The sequence below is a fragment of the Lynx canadensis genome, chromosome B2 (assembly GCF_007474595.2).
Source record: "Lynx canadensis isolate LIC74 chromosome B2, mLynCan4.pri.v2, whole genome shotgun sequence".
NCBI lineage: Eukaryota > Metazoa > Chordata > Mammalia > Carnivora > Felidae > Lynx > Lynx canadensis.
The window spans coordinates 110,292,212-110,310,632 of NC_044307.1; positions in this window are offsets into that span (position 1 = coordinate 110,292,212).

Sequence of the window (18,421 nt, forward strand, 5' to 3'; positions counted from 1 at the left end):
GAATTCTTCAGTTTAATTAGTATAACGCTTTGAAAACAGGAGAATACAAAGAAACGCCCTTGAACTCAGCTTTGTTTCTCTGGACTAGGTTATCTTTGGTTTGAGAACAGCAATAATAGCTAACGATAGTGTATCAAATTGAACAATCATTGTTATATTTTGGATCTGATCACAAAATAAGATTTAAAAAAATTTCTACATCTAAAATTTCATTGTGGTTTGGCAAAAGTCTTTTGTTTTCTTATTTTTTATTGTAAGCACTATCTTAATTGGAAAAGCTAATGGAAACTTCACTGAGACTTCTCTGGAGACATTTATAACTCCTTACAATTTATTTTATATCTTTAAATTTGAGCCAAACAAAAATGATGCATTCTTTCTTTCATATTTGGAAAAAGGAGACACTTGTCAGTCATAGGTTTTAAAGATCATTTCCCCAATATCTCATTTAACTAAGGAAAGCATCCTGTAGAATGTAGAAGCCCAGTCACTAGACCTCCTCTTCTAGATGCAACTTTCATCCTAATCAAACTCCAGTCATCCTACAAAGAAATATTTAAAACAGCTCTCTGTTGATCTGGGTACCCTCAGTCTCTCCACTCGCCTATATAGTCCCCCTTCTCCTTTTTTATTTCTTTCCTTTGATCACATTTATTAATAAGTTCAAGGAAGGGCTTCAAAATTTTTAAAGTATAATAAAGAAGAAATCTCCACTTAGTGTTAACTTGATTAAGTAATTACTTGAAACACCTTAATCTTAGTTTATTTATACATAAGAACATTGTACTTGTTAACCTGATAGCCTATTTTTATTTTCTGTATGTTTACAATTATTTTCTATTTTCCTTTATAAATCATACAGTTTTAGTCAGAAAGGGCCTATTACACATTCTCCTTAATTTAAAAAACTAAGAGAAACTAAGCTTCATCTAAAGAGATGCAACCAGTTAGCTCCAGAGCTGAAACTAACACTTTATTAAAAAATAGAGACACACAGGCATACACACATACACCCTGATTAAACTTCTACTATGACCCAGGGCTGTGTGGATTTGGGTTACAAGATGTTAATGGCATGTCTGGCCCTTTGACTCTAGAGAGAGGGAGGAAGACAGATAGATAAAGCAATCAACTGCAATATGAATTGTTATAAGAAAAAATGTGCAAAGTGATATGGGAGTTCAGAAGGGATTTAGGGGAAGTTTTTAGAGAAACACATTTTTTTTAGAGAGAGAGAGGGAGTGTGTGTGTGTGTGTGTGTGTGTGTGAACAGGGGAGAGGGGCAGAAGGGGAGAGAGAGAGAGAGAGAGAGAGAGAGAGGGAGAGAGAAAATCCTAAGCAGGATCCATGCTGAGCGTGGAGCCCCACCCGGGCTTGATTCTACCACTTGAACTGAAATCAAGAGTTGGGACGCTCAACCTTTGAGCCATCCAGGCACCCTGAGAAACACATTTTAAGCTGAGTTTTAAAGTTCCACTAACATTCTTCTAAATTAAGTGTAAGAAAGAGGACATCAGAAACAGAGGAAACAACATGAGTGAAAAATAGGGAGGTATTAAAAGTGCATAGTTTGGGAGACATAGGGATTGGTTCCAGGGATACATCTATGTGGGGATGTATTTTAGTTAACCTGGGATAATGCTTAAATGCATTGCAATGTATTCCAGTGAAGGAAGACTATTTCAGATCAGTATTTATATGAAGTGACACCTCCTTTATATCCCCATCTCCCTCCAAAATAATACAAACACATCCTTTTACTGTATTTTGTTTATTGCTTTGCAAAGAGCAGGGGCTAATGAATTCCTCTGGATTTATATGGAAAAAGAATTCTAGAGTTTCTTCTCAGCATGGAGCAAAAGTCTAGCCACCTGGCTTCTGATCCTCAATTCAACACTAATTAGCTAGATGATATTGATGGAAATCCTCACCTCCCCTCATCTACACAAAGGCATGGCACAATGTCTTCTACTTTCTAGGATTGCTGTCATCATTAAATGATATAGCCAATATATATTCTAGGAAACTCTCCATTTTTCTGAGTTGCTCTGTCCTCTTGATTCTACTAACTATTGAAGAGTAAGTTGTGAGAAATAGAAGGAAAAAAACTAAAGTGTGTGTTGGGGTGGTGGTGCTTGTTTTTCACATTTAAAAGATAATATATTAGTAGGGGTCTTAGCTTTACACACTGTTGTTTTTTTTTCTCCAGAGTCACAGTGAATTGGCCAGTTAATTCAAAAAATGAGATTTAGCCATCATAAAAGATCAACTTTGTTCCTAGGTTATTGAGCAAATATTATCACTCATTGACTCCACAGGAAGTATTATGACATAGTTACTAGTGGCCTGAAACAAAAGACAGATAACAATGACAACAGTAACAAATATTAGCATGACACCCTTTATAAAAGAACTTTCACAAGCTTTACCTTGCTGAATCCTCACAACTATCCTGGGAGGTAGAGGTCATGACTATTTCTATTCCATAAATAGGGAAATGGACCAAGAGAGATAAACTTCCCCAGCACCACACAGTGAGGAAGGGACAGCTGTGACTTTGACCTGGGTCATCTGAAATCAGATTCTGGGCTGTTCCCACTATACTCCATTTCATTCCCCCCAAAACAATACTTTTTAGATAAAAAAAAAAAGAAGAAGTGTCATCTATTTTTTTTCCTGGTAGTTCCCAGAGTCAGAACTGAAGCTGTTCGGAATGAGACAAGCATCCCAGAGAGGACAAAGCCTAGAGATGATAGCAGCATAGACAGCATTGCTCCAGCACTTGCTTCATGCCAGATGTTGCTATAAGGACTTTGCACATATCAGTTCCTTTAATGCTTATAGAAACCCTCAGTCCTGAAATATAACATGCCTCTCCTCATCCACATATACCAAGAGGTTAAATAACCTGCTTATGCCTGTGCCGTGAGTTAACTAAACATCTGACTTTGCATCTAGAAAGCTTGGCTTCAGACATAACCACTTGTACCATGCCTCTTCCACCAGCCTGTGTCTGATACACTCTGGTCATCCCCAGCATCACATACCAGAGAAAAGCCAGACTGGCAGACAGAGCAGTTGTGAGGAGACTAAGGTGGAAAAAAAAAGTATACATTGATCAATGTCAAAAGGTAAGAGGGCGTGGGGGAGGTCTAGAAAAGGAGAATAGGTGGATCTTTCCATGATAGACTGTTTAACCTCAGGCAGTGGGCTTAGCTGTGTAGCTAGCATATGGCACAGCTCTGGCTCCTGAGGGCTCGGGGCAGAATTGGTAGCACACAATCCAGAGAGACAAAGGAATCAGATAGTAAGTCTCAGCTGGCTAGACTATGGGTAGAGTGAGCCACGGACCCAACTGTTGAAGGGGAAATGCAAGGCTGTGTCTTACAATGAAACAAAACCAAAAACAAACAAATAAAGAAAGGCACAATGCAAGATCCTAGGGCACAAAAGTGGAACAGGATGACCAGTGTGGATTTATAGCTCGGAGGCCCTGCAAGAGACGAGGCTGTTGGTCACACCAAGCAGAATGGGCTCTGGGCATGGTGTGCTCTATCTCAGCAATGTAAAGCTGGGTGAGAAGCTAAAGCCAGCTAATCTTTGAATTTCTACTTCCCAATCTGCCATAGGACCACTTACTTTGGAATGAATAAGAGAAGATATCTTTAATATAATTGGGAGGCAGGCTTCTTAAATTATAAAGTTAAATTAAGATTCAAATTAAATTATAAAGGACAAGCCAGTATATGATGGAAGAAATGGCAGTAGCTGTGATATTGGGTGTCTAAGTCTCATTCTAGATGTCACCTCCTCCAAAACACTTTCCTGGATCTCTCTGCAAAAGCAGTGCATTCGAAGTGCACTTACTGCTTTATACTTCAGCTGGCTTTTTTTCTTTTCTTTCTTTTTTTTTTTTTTTTTTTGATCCATTTTAGGAATTTGGTTGAGAATTAAGTTATTGTTACTCAGTTTGTGTCACAAAATCATCAATCTACAAAGACTCTTATTTATTTATCTAATCCCTTTTAATTGAGTTTCCATACCCATGGTTCTCTCTACAATAAGACATCATTTAAATGTGCTTCCATAATCTTTTTATTTGTACAGCAAGTGGGCATTATTGTTTTGTGTGCAAGCATTTTATTTTACATGCATGGCATTGCTATAGGTTTTTCTGGGTTTTTTTTCTTTTTTTAATTTACTCATACTCAGCATGATTCATTGACGCTATTCTGTTAAATTTAATTCTTTGTTTCTAACTGTGGCAAAGCACTCCATAGTTTGCTTCCATGATGATGGAACCTGTATTGCCTCCAACTTGTTGCTAAGCCCTTCAGAACCTAGGTGAGATTTTCTTCAGCAAAGTTAACAGGAGAAAGATCACTTACTCATAGCAATTTGATTACATATTGTGTAGTTGCTCTCAAGAATGGTATGCTTTTCAATTCATGTGTCTGTCTAGGTTATTCATTTCTTGAGGGCAAGGAGAGTTATCTTACTCATTTTTGTGTCCACACTGCCTAACTCAATGCACAGAAAATGGTTAGTGTATACTTACCGAATAAATAAGTGGGATCAGATGGGCCAGTCAATTTCATTCCCCAAGGCAAGTAGCATTCTGAGATATAAATGATACCCATATCACACCAATTTACTTCCATAAGAGAGTCCTTTTTCAGTTTACTAGTGGCAGGAGTCCGGTGGGAGGGACTATTCAAAAGCTGCCAGAGCTTAGGGACTCTGTGTCCTGTCTTTGAACTGTTGTTTCCGCAGAGGAGTGGAAGTGCTTTCCATTATTCTGAGTAAAAAGGACATGCTCTGTGGGGCTTCCCATAATTGTTCCGAGAGCCAGCAAACTGGACTTCCAACACCACTTCTCCCAGAAATCAACATTGTTTCCTCTCTCACTCTACCTTCCGGTTTAAAAAAAAAGAGAGAAAAGTTCCTGTTTGTGATGAACAGAGGTCAGGTTTCTCCGTGGGAATGTTCGCAAAGAATTAACATCCTTCTCCAGACAGTGTCACAGTGTCATGCAGCACGTTTACCTTCCACGTAGGGTCCCCGTGTGGAATGTGCACAAACTGCGATATTCATTAAGGGATGACAGACTAATGGCAACGTCAGGAGTCAATGCCAGACCAATTGGAAGATGAACATCAGTGACTGTTTCGCATAAAATGATACAGGTTCCTGGCGTGAAATCAAGGCGGCGGTAGCGAGTAGCGTTATTGTTTAAAATAAACCTAAGTATTCCCAAGCATTCGTCTATGCCTGCAAGCACTCCAGTTCAAAACATCTATGTGCTTTTTCAATTATCTATGCCCAGAAAAAATTAGAAAAAAAATCAAAATAATAAAACCCACTGCCTGCTGTAATGTCTAATTTTTAAATTTCTCACCATGTTTTTATCTCTTCTAATACCAGTTTTTATTTTATATGTAATGTCTAAAATATGTTTTTTGAAGCAGAAAGAGAAATATGTTTAATAATAAAGTAATAATAGTTTGATACAAGGAGGGAAAGAAAATGCAGCATTGGCAACTGATCACTTTTGTTTGGTACCATGAACCTGAAAGCTCCTGAGAATCTGTAAACCTGTGTTGCAGAATTGGCATTGCTGAGTGACTGGATGATCTTAGACTTCGTGCCTCTGCATGGGGCTTCTGCATCTGTAAAGCAAAGCCTATACTGGACAATACTAAAATCTATTCTTGTGGATTTGGTAAAGCCCTGTAAATTTCATTAAGTCTTAATTGTTGCCTTCGAAGGAGATTGAATCAAAGTAGGTATCTAACCAAGACTTTTGCATTAGTTTTAAAATTACTGGGATCTCAGGAAAGATGGACAAAGAGATGGAGAGTTTTAGTTTCTCCTTGAACCCCAGCAAGGTATATTTTCCAAGAAGAGTATTATAACATATAGCACATGTGAAAATAAACTTGGAGAGTTCTATGTAATAATGAGTACAATTAACATTTAAAACAAAGCATAGCTTTTTCAAAACATATAGTCATATTCTCTATAATCTTCTCTTGATGAAATTGGCTTACTGCCTAATGAAAATATCCATTAACAAGAAATATCTCAAAGATGACTTCTTAAAAACGATTAATCTTTGAAGTTGTAATTAATCATCATATATTATTTGGTAGTGGTTTTGGAAGGAGATGCATCAATGTCAGTATCAATGGCTAATGCTTATTGAGTCGATAAGCACAGTTTTAAGTTGTTTGCAGGGGATGATTCAGTTAATCCTCACAAAAACTCTATCAAGACTCACAAAAACTCTATCAGCTGCTGATATTATATTTATTTTATAGATGATGAATTTGAGGCACAGCAAAGATAAGTAATATGTTCAAAGCTTACAACTAATAGGGAACTGAGCTAGAATTCAACTCAAGTATGCCAGTATAAAATTCAACTCATAATGCCAGTATAAAAGCATATCAAAAATGACATTCTATTTTAAGGAATTCCTCTTTCTCCCTTTCTCCCTTCCCTCCCATCTTTTTCCCTTCATCCTACCCTCTCTCTTTCTCTCTCTTTCCTTCATCAAATATAATTTAAATCTCTACTAAGTGTCAGACACTTTTAGGTACTGAGAATTCTAAAGTAAATTAAATGGGATCCCTAATCATCAAAGTGTTCACTATTTAGTTCAATAAACAGATAAACATGCAAGTAAGCAGATACACATGCACTCTAATAACCACCAAATGGGCACAATGAAAGAGCACAGTGGGCTCCAGAAGTCTGGGAAACAGATTCCAGAGATGATACTTAAGCTTGTCTTAAAGAATAGAAAGTATAGATTGAAGGGACAGACCGTTTTCAATAGAAGTTTGCCTAAACTCTCAAAAGTTTACAATTTCATGACACTTCTCTGGAGTAGCAAATCTTTTGATGTGGTTTCAGTACTCAAACCTGGAAGATAAGAATAAATACATGATAGCCATACACCCAATAGATTTATGGTCTCTCCTTGGTCACCAGGTAATTATCACCTTGATATGTTTTAAAATTATGTTTTTCTTATAATTTAGATGATAAATATGAAAACATCAGTTCTGTTTAAGAATCAAATCAGCTCCTTGTCAACATTCGCATTTGCATTTGCTGTCCACATGATAATCCTCTGAAGTATAGAGGATGAATGTCACCATCTTTTGTTTTACAGTTTAGCTCACAGAAGCTCAGGGAGATAAGATGGCTTGATGAAATGAACATTAGCACTACATGGCAGCACCAACGTTTTGACTCTTGATCCAGTTCTGTTTCCTGGTACCACATTCTATGGCTGGACCAATGCTCCATACCATATCTTACTAACATGTTAAGGTGGGCAAGGCCAAAAAATTGTAGAAGTGTGGGTTCCTGATGCATCAATGAGTCAGTGTGTCAGTTCTATACTATTTCTAGATTTCTTGTTATGTGTATGTAAACCTATTTGTTTAAAAATGACTAAACAAACTATGAAGTAGCCTGTAGTCAATTAAAGCTGAAATCGTACTTCATTTACTACAATAATATTTTTATATTTATTTCATAATAGTATTTTTTCTGATAGTTCTTTGCCAAAATATTTTTATTTGCTACTTGTGTTAAGAAAAAGCTTTTAAAAAAAAGACAGTATAAAGGAAATATATGCTGTGAGATGTCTTAGCTCAGGATGCCATAATAGAATATCACAGAGTATATATATATCTCACAGTTCTGGAGGCTGGGAAGTCCAAGATCAAGGTGCCAGCAAGATAGGTCTCAATCTGAGGGCTCTTTTCTTTTCTTTTTTTTTTTCAATATATGAAATTTATTGTCAAATTGGTTTCCACACAACTCCCAGTGCTCATCCCAAAAGGTGCCCTCCTCAATACCCATCACCCACCCTCCCCTCCCTCCCACCCCCCATCAACCCTCAGTTTGTTCTCAGTTTTTAAGACTCTCTTATGCTTTGGCTCTCTCCCACTCTAACCTCTGTTTTTTTTTCCTTCCCCTCCCCCATGGGTTTCTGTTAAGTTTCTCAAGATCCACATAAGAGTGAAACCATATGGTATCTGTCTTTCTCTGTATGGCTTATTTCACTTAGCATCACACTCTCCAGTTCCATCCACATTGCTACAAAAGGCCATATTTCATTCTTTCTCATTGACACGTAGTACTCCATTGTGTATATAAACCACAATTTCTTTATCCATTCATCAGTTGGTGGACATTTAGGCTCTTTCCACAATTTGGCTATTGTTGAGAGTGCTGTTATAAACATTGGGGTACAAGTGCCCCTATGTATCAGTACTCCTGTATCCCTTGGGTAAATTCCTAGCAGTGCTATTGCTGGGTCATAGGGTAGGTCTATTTTTAATTTTCTGAGGAACCTCCACACTGCTTTCCAGAGCGGCTGCACCAATTTGCATTCCCACCAACAGTGCAAGAGGGTTCCCGTTTCTCCACATCCTCTCCAGCATCTATAGTCTCCTGATTTGTTCATTTTGGCCACTCTGACTGGCGTGAGGTGATATCTGAGTGTGGTTTTGATTTGTATTTCCCTGATAGGGAGCGACGTTGAACATCTTTTCATGTGCCTGTTGGCCATCCGGATGTCTTCTTTAGAGAAGTGTCTATTCATGTTTTCTGCCCATTTCTTCACTGGGTTATTTGTTTTTCGGGTGTGGAGTTTGGTGAGCTCTTTATAGGTTTTGGATACTAGCCCTTTGTCCGATATGTCATTTGCAAATATCTTTTCCCATTCTGTTGGTTGTGAGGGCTCTTTTCTTGATTTGTTGGTGGCTGCCACCTACCTGGGTGCTCCCATGACCTCTGTGTTCACTCAGAGAGAGAAAGAGAACAAGTTCTCTGATGTCTCTTCTAATAAGGGCACTAATCCCATCATGAGGGTCCTACTCTCATGATCTCTTTTAACTCAAAGTACCTCTCAGAGGCCCCACAAATTCCGACACACTGGGACTTCGGGCTTCAACATATGAGTGGAAGTGGGTGGGACACACACACACACACACACACACACACACACAAATTCAATCCATAACAGGAGATGATTCTGCATAAGTTACTTGCATTCTGCATGTTTTATGAGTAGAGACATGACAGCATTTTCTTGGACTCTCCTTTTACAGGTGTTCTGAAAGCAAATAGTTTTGGAATACAGAGATAGTGTCTCCTTCTGGACAACAGGGAAATTTATTATTCTATTCTATTCTATTCTATTCTATTCTATTCTATTCTATTTTATGAGAGAGTGTGAGCAGGGGAGGGGGCAGAAGGAGAGAGAGAGAGAGAGAGAGAGAGAGAGGATCTTAAGCAGGCTCCACACTCGGTGCTCACTGCAGAACCCTACATGGGGCTCAATCTCACGACCCTGGGATTATGACCTGAGCTGAAATCAAGAGTCGGATGCTCAACTGACTGAGCCACACAGGAGCCCCACAATTTTTATTTTGCAATCTGAGGCAAGATTGGACAGATTTTTTTGTAGTCCATCAAAAAGATTGGGTTTTCCTAAATTCGGGATTTCTTTCTTGTAACAAAACCCATTTTGTGATGTTAGCTTCTGGAAATTAGGGCTCAGGGAACCTGTCCAAGCAAATGCTGATGATATCTTGGCTCCTGGTATTGTTGTGAGTAATCAACTATCTTTTGTCTCACCCAGATCTTATGCCTTTTGCCCATATCCATAAATCTGGGGCAGGCTAACTTTTAGCTTGTAAGTAGGGTAAAAATCTCAAATCTAATGTCAAGTTCTTGACAATAGCTAGACAAGAAAACCCTATTGTGATAAGGAAAGAAAAATGCACATATGAATATATAAAGAACTTCTAGGTCAAAGTGAAGTTCAGTGCTGATGCTGCATTACATATTTTAATGTTCCAATTATTATTTTACAACCAAGGCCCTCACGTAACATCATAGTCAGAAACTATCCCGAAATAATCCAGAGTTAAACTAGTTCAGCAAAGAAGTATTCATCATAGGGAGAATAAGATTTCCTTGATGGAAATAGCTTACATATCAATAAAACTCTTCACACATTTTTGACCCAAACCAATCTAATTATATATCATGTATTAATTGATTAAGTTATTCTTTTATTGAATAAAATTTACTTATCTGCTATGTATGGACTGCTCACAGCTGCAACAGAAATTCCTCTTGGCACTGAGGACTATAGTAACATAAAAAATGGTAGAAGTCCCTGAGCTCAGGAAACTCAAATTCTCGTCTGGGAAAGAATCAACAGTTAATAAATAAATATGATACCAGATAGGGGAAAGTATACTAAAGAGCAAAAAAGTCACAAGGGGATAGAGACTAATAAGGGCCAATAGTGGACATGTAATATAGAGGAAGGCGTCTTTGAGAAGATGATGTATGAGCAGAGACCTGAATGTCTTGAAAGAGTAAGTCATGCGATTTGGGGAGAAGAATCTTCCAAACACATGAAAATTAGCCAGTCAGGAACAGAAATGAATGTAGCTTGTTCCAGGAAAAGCAAAAAGGCCAGTGTGACAGGAACAAATGCACCAAGTGAGAAAATGGTAGGAGACAAAGTTGGAGCTGAAGGCAGGGCCCCATTCATGTGTGACCTTGTAGGCCTTGGTAAGGACCTGGACTTTACAGTAAGTGTGATAGAAGGACACTTAGCAGAGGATGCTTGTCCAGTGTATAGACTGCACAGGGTAAGCACGGGAAGAATGCTATTGCACCACACCAGATATTATAAGAGAAAATAGTGGTGATGATTACAAGAGGTGATGAGGGAGTCAGGTAAAAAGCCATCTTGGAGTTATATTTTGAACATAGCTACTATTAATATACTGGATATGTGGTGTGAGGAAAAGGCCTTACTAAAGGATGATTTCCAGGTTTTTGCTTGGGCAATGGACTGAGTGGTGATGCCTCTGATTAAGATAGGGAAGAAGCATGAGGAGTTTTTGTGGAAGAAATCATGAGTTCTTTTCTGGTACAGGAAGTTGAATTTTCTATAATATGTTGAAGTGGGGAGGTTGAGTGGGCAGGTTCTAGAGTACAGAAAAAGGGTCTATGTAGGGTAGGAAGGGTTTGGGTTGTCTAGTGCTGTGTAACAAAACCCCCAAACCTTAATGGCTTAACAGCAATGTGAATTTTGTTTCAAATCTGCAACTTGAGTAGGTCTTGATGGGGACTTCATTTCTGCTTTTTTGGCATCAGCTGGGGCAATGAGAAAGCTGTAGGCTGAAATCATCTAAAGCCTCAATTGCCTATTTGGTGGCTGATGATAATGGTCATCAGCTATCTGCTAGGCTGGGCCAGAACTCCTACACATGGCCTAACCATGTGGCTGCTTGACTTCCATGCAGCCTGCTGGCTGAGTTCCAAAGGGTACATACTGAGAGAGAGAAGGAACCAGGGTAAAATTGTATCACCTTTTCTAACCTAGTCTCAGGAATCCTGCAGCTTCACTTTTGCCTCTTTCTATTCATTAGGAGCAAGTCCCTAAGGTTGGCTCATATTCAAAGGAAGGGGAATTATTCACCTCTCCCAAGTGGTGCAGCAAAATATTTGTGGAAGTGTTTTTAAAACCATCACAGCTAAAGAAATAAATTTGGGAATCATTGGCACATTGATGAGATTTATACCTATTAGAAGGGATGGACTTGCTTAGGGAGAGAGTAACGTCAGAAGGGGAAGAAGGGTAAAGACAAAGTCATGGAAGACATCAACATTTAGATTCTCTTGGAGAAAGAGGAGCCAAAGAAAGAAACTGAGAAGGAGAAGCCATTGACGTAGGGGCAACACCAGGAGAACACTGTGTCCTGAAAGCCAAAAGATGAAAAATGTTTCACAAAAGACAGAACATTGTGTCAAATTCTGCTGATGGCTCAGATATGTCTAGTAAGATGAGGACAGGAAACTAGATGTTGTTAAGATCAGTTTCAGTTATATGGTGACAACACAAATCTGATTAGAATGATTTTTTTTCATTTTTAAAAAAATGTTTATTGATTCTTGAGAGAGAGAGACAGAGAGACAGAGAGAGAAGGGGAGGGTCAGAGAGAGAAGGAAACAGAATCCGAAGGAGGCTCCAGGCTCTGAGCTGTCAGCACATAGCCCAACGTGGGGCGCGAACCCACAAACCGGGAGATGGTGACCTGAGTTGAAGTCAAGCGCTTAAGTGGCTGAGCCACCCAGGCGCTCCTGGTTAGAATGATTTAAAGAGAGGATTGGGAGATAAGAATGCAAAGACCATTTTCCAGTCTTTTTTTCGTATGTCCTCCGCTGTACAAGGCTCCATGGGGTCACAATATAGAAGATAAGAGGGGAGGGGAAGAGCTAAGGCAAAGCATAAGCAGATGGGAAGTCATTTAAGCAAGGTGTTTATTTTTAACCGTGGTGGAAAATAATCCTTCACAGAATATTGGATGCACTTTTTCCTTCTGTGAATTTTTGGTGGCCCAACCGTGTCCAGTTTTAACCCGAAGGTAGGACTATACATTGATTCTTAAGACTGACTTTTGAAGTAGTTCTTATATCCTGACACTGACAGTGGGAGACACTTCTTATGCCATGACATTGACGGCAGGAGACTTTCAGTGAAAGTCTGAAAACAAAGCAAGGGCTTATTAACTACAGGCCACATTCTCAATGAAAAGCAGAGGCAAGAACCTATTGCATGTAAGCATATTTTCAGTTGCTAATTTGGGTTAAATTTATTTTTCATTTTAAGCAGAGAAACAAGCGCTTTAAAATGGATCTTATGAACCTTTTTAACCCTAATTTTTCAAACTGTCCTTTTAAAACTATACTAAATTAAGTCAATCACATTTTCTAGGTAAGAAAATTAATAACAGATAAGACTCAGTACCTACTTTTAGTGATCACCAATCTTACCTTACTATTTCCAATCGTTCTTTAAAATATGTAATGTTTAATCCCAATGTAATGTTATGAGATGGGTTCATCCTACAAATGAGGAAACTGAGGCTCAGAGGGATCAAATGACTTGCCTAGAGTCAGACAAAAAGGTGGTAGATCCAGGCTACTGAGAAATTTGCCTTGGAGTCTGGGCTCCTAATTACTGGGCATACTGCACCCTCAAAAAACATGCTCTCTTACCAGAAAAGGCAAGTAAACTGCAACTGCTTTTCAACAAGTTTTTTTTTTAATTTTTTAAGTGACCAAATAAAATTTTATTGAAGTATTTAAAAAGTGCACCTCTCAGAGAAGAAGAGAATGTGAAATTCTCAGCCCCATGGGTGATTTTTTTTTGAGTGTAGAAAAAACCCCATACTGCAGTGCTCTGATTAAAAATACACCAACACAGGGAGAATGCCAATTGCCTCTGTACTTTCAGGGAGCAGAGAGTTCTTTCTTGAAAACAGCTTTGTTTGAAAGACAAATACGAGGAAGGAAAAGTATTGGTAGTCTCATCAGGAGGCAAGTCCTGTTCTCTGGGCTGGCAGCTGTCTACCAGTTCTCAGAAATGTTTAGGATGCTGGCTTTCTCCAAACTGGAGTTAAAAGAAAGCCACTTGACCAAGTAGTATCGATTGTGCCACTGGGCCAGAACCCTGTGGGATGAGGATGAGAGCCCTATGACCTGAGTATAGCTGGTTTCTTTACCTATCAGCCCCTTGTCATCCAGCTAGGAAATAATATTTAATTCAATTCAATAAAAATATATTGAGCAGCTACTGTTTACTGGCACAATTTGTGGTCCTGGGGATAATGAGATGAAGGAGACAAAGTCCCCTAAGAAGTTTTCAGTCTCTTTAACATGAAGAGAAACAAGCAAACGGGTAATTTAAAGTGTATGGTAGATATTATTATTATTGGGAGGCAGAGGGTAATTTAAAAGCAGGTGGTAATTCAGTTAGGTTTTGAATGATAAATATTGGTGTTTCATAGCATCTAGGTGGGATAGGGACAGAATAGGCATTCTGTTGGGAAAACACACAAAAAGCTTTTCAAACACAAAACAGAAGACAGGTACATTACTGTTTTAATAAAAATAAATGCTCACTATAATATAGTCAACAGTATGTAAGTAAGAAAGTAAAGAAGTCTGAGATCCCAATATTCAGAGACAACCACTCCCATGTTTCTGTTAGGGGATCACTATGAGAGTAACACTTGTAACCCCTCTTTCCCCTTGCTCACTCTTTCCTGTAAAATCAGAATTGTTTTATCTGATCATGAGCAGACAGAGTCTTTGGTAGAATATACATTTTTGATGTTTTCAGCTCTGTTTCTGCTTCCAAGTAGCAAGCACATGTTCTAGAGGTATACTTAAAGACTTATCACTCTCTGTTCCCACTGCTGGAGCCCAAATGGACATGAAGAATAAAATTTCCCTGTATGATGTCTGGGTAAGAGTCAAGCATGCAGAATTAGAATCTCCTTTTTGTGGTTGGTTCATCCTGAGGTGAGACCCTGATGGAAATACTGAGCAATGCATCTGGCCCTTCGATCAATTGACATTTCGATCCAGAGCCAGCAACGTAAAAGCTTATAGATGTTTTGACTTCTACCTCCTTTCTGTTTTTATTTGTCAATTGTTTCATGTATATTTATCATCTATAAGACCGAGATAATCTTGCCTTAGAGACTTAATATAAGGATTACTTGGCAAAAAGCATTAATGCTGCCTAACTATGTTTGGCATGTATTTGGTGAAGAGTAGAAGTTAGTTCCTCTCTCCTTCATGTTCTAGCTCTAAAAAACATTCAGAATTTTAGAAGCAGAGATTTCCAAAGAGATTTTGATCTTCTTCAGCCTCTCTACTAATGTATGATCCTGTTCCAGAGTTCTGTGTTTGAAGGAGTCTAGTGAAAGGTAATTTATTCTTTTGTAATTAATCCTAAATTTAAGACTAATTTTTTTTAGTGTTTATTTATTCTTGAGAGACAGAGACAGAGCACAAGCCAGGAAAGGGCAGACAGAGAGGGAGACACAGAATCAGAAGCAGGCTCCAGGCTCTAAGGTGTCAGCAAAGAGCCCAACACAAGGTCTGAATTCACAAACCACGAGATCACGGCCTGAACTTGGGCGCTTAACCGACTGAGCCACCCAGGCGCCCCAATTTAAGATGATAAAATTAATCATTGGAAAGTTCCACACCAAACCATAATCTGCCTATCTATAAAGTTCCATCACTGTTCCGGAGTCTGCCTTCTGGAGAGACATAGCAAGTCTACCATTTCTCCTACTTGGTTGGTAATCATTCAGGTACCATGCCCTATTCCCCCAAGCTAAAAATCCATTTTTCAGCCATTTCTGGCTCAAACATTGGACACAGTAACTGCTCAGTTTTGATTAACTAAACTTCAATCTTACATAGCCAACTGTGTAGTTAACATTTATCTCCATTTGAAAAAGTTAGCTCAAATTTAGCATACTCAAAATGGTACCCTTGATTTACTCCCCAATCCTCCACTCCAGCTCCTAATCCTTTTCATCTTAAAACAAAGCACCTCTATTCATCCAGCTATTTAAGAATAATTGAAGAGCCATTTCTGGATCCCCTCTTTTCTATATAGTATGCAATCCAAGAGCAAATCTGGGTCTACTTTTCATTATACTTCTAAATTAACTCGCAAATCCGTCTACCTATCTTCTTCCATCTTCACCACCTGCGCCACAGTTTCAGACATCTTTATACCTGCCTGGACACTTATAAAGATTTTCTCATTGCTTTCCTAATTCTAGTCTTACTCCTCTTTACAACTTTCATACAGCACAGTAAACATTTTAAAGTAAAAAAACCAACAGATTACGTTGTTCTCCAGTTTAACATTCTACAACAAGGGGCTTTCGTCGTATTTAGAATAAAATCTAAAAAATTACCATATCTTACAAATCTCTGCTTAGTTCCCTACCATCACCTTGTACGATTTCCTCCTTTTTTTTCTTTATTTCTCCATACTATCCTTTTTCCATTTTTGTTCTGGAAACTGTTAAGATTTTTCCAATACAGGGCCTCTGAACGTGTGATTTTCTCTACCTAGCTAGCTTTCCTCTCTCCTCATTGTATGTTCTCCTACTTCTTATAACCCCACTGATACAAATTCCCAGAGAGGCTTTGTCTAAACAACCAAGATAAACTAGTACCCTCATCACCCTTCTACATTTTTTCTAGCACTTATCATTATCAGAAACTATCTTCTTACCTGTTGGTTTATTTTTTATTTTTCTTGTTCATCACTTTTATCCCTAATATCTATAATAATGCCTGGCATATGGATATGAAATCAGTATTGTTCAAAGAGTGAGTAAGTGATGGGTGTTTAGAGTCTTGGATGTTTGAAATATGGACTTCAGAGATAGAAAATCTATAGATGATGAGAAGGTCTAAAATGTTGTCATAAAAGTGGAGAAGAATTAAAGATTCCTAATGTGAAAAGGTTAGGCATATAGGATCTAAGAAGGTAGATGGTCATCCATATGGACAATCACCCAGACTGATGATGGATCTTGAGTGGGAGGAAAGTGTTTAATTTGTGTGCTTCTATTCTTGCCTTTTTAAAAATTTTAATTCCAGTATAGTTAACATACTATATTCCAGTACAGTTAACATACAGCATAGTGTTGTATTAGTTTCAGATGTACAATATAGTGATTCAACAATTCTATACATTACTCAGTGCTCCTCATGATAAGTGTACTCTTAAACCTTTCACCTATTTCACCCATTCCTGCCCCTACATCCCTCTGGTAAACATTAGTAAGTTCTCCATAGTTAAGAGGCTGTTTTTTTTGGTTTGTCTCTTTTTTTTTAGTTTGTTCATTTGTTATGTTTCTTAAATTCCACATATGAATGAAATCATATGGTATTTGTCTTTCTCTGACTAATGTATTTAACTTAGCATTACACCCTCTAGGTCCATCCATGTTGCTGCAAATGGTTAAGATTTCATTATTTTTTATGACTGAGTGATATTCCATTGTATATATATACCACATCCTCTTTATCCATTGATTGATAGATGGGCACTTTGTTTACTTCCATATTTGGCTATTGTAAATAATGCTGCAATAAACACAAGGTTGCATATATCTTTTCAATTTAGTATTTTCATATTCTTTGGATAAATACCCACTAGTGCTTTGCTGAATCATGAGGTAGTTCTGTTTTTAACTTTTTGGGGAAAATTCTGTACTGTCTCCCACAGTGGCTGCACCAGTTTACATTCTCACCAACAGTGCAAGAGGGTTCCTTTTTCTCCGTACCCTTGTCAATACTTGTTTCTTGTGTTTTTGATTTTAGCCATTCTGACAGATGTGAAATGGTACTTGATTGTGGTTTTGATTTTTCATTTCCCTGATGATGAGTGATGTTGAGCATCTTTTTATGTATCTGTTGGCCATCTGTATGTTTTCTTTGAGGAAATGTCTGTTCACATCTGCCCATTTTTTAATTGGACTATTTGATTTTTTTTTGATGTCGAGTTGTATAAGTTCTTTATATAGTTTGGATACTAACCCTTTATCAGAAGTGTCATTTGCAAATATCTTCTCCCATCCAGTAGGTTATAGTTTAGTTGTATTGATTGTTTCCTTTCCTGTGCAGAAGTTTTTATCTTGATGTAGTTCCAATAGTTTAATCTTGCTTTTGTTTTCCTTGTGTCAGGTAACACATCTAGAAAAATGTTATTTAAGTTTTAATCCACGTTGAGTTTATTTTTGTGTATGGTGTAAAAAGTGGTCCAGTATCATTCTTTTTGCATGTAGCTGTCTTGTTTTCCCAACACCATTTGTTGAAGAGACTGCCTTTTTCCTATTTCATTTTCTCACCTACTTTATTGAAGATTAATTGCTATATAATCATTGGTTTATTTCTGGACTCTGTTGAGTTCTATTGATCTATGTGTCTATTTTTGTGCCAGTGCCATACTGTTTTGATCACTGCAGCTCTGTAGTATAACTTGAAATCTGGAATTGTGATACCTCTAGCTTTGTTTTTCTTTTTCAAGATCACTTTGGCTATTTGGGGTCTTTAATGGTTCCATAAAATTTTTAGGATTATTTATTCTAGTCTTGTGAAAAATGCTACTGATATTTTTATAGGAATTGCATTAATCTGTAGATTGCATTGGGTAGTATAGACATTTTAACATTATTTGTTCTTCCAATCCATGTACATGGAATATCTTTCCATTTGTGTCATCCTCAAATTCTTTTCATCAATGTTTTATATGTTTCAGAGTACAGGTCTTTCACCTCCTTGGTTAAGGTATTTATTATTTTTGGTACAATTATAAATGGGAATGTTTCCTTAATTTCTCTTTCTGCCACTTCATTATTAGTGTATAAAAATGCAACAGATTTCTGTACACTGATTTTGTATTCTGTGACCTTTGAATTCATTTACCATTCTAGGTGTTTTTGGTGGAGCCTTTAGGATTTTCTATATATGGTCCCATGTGATCTGC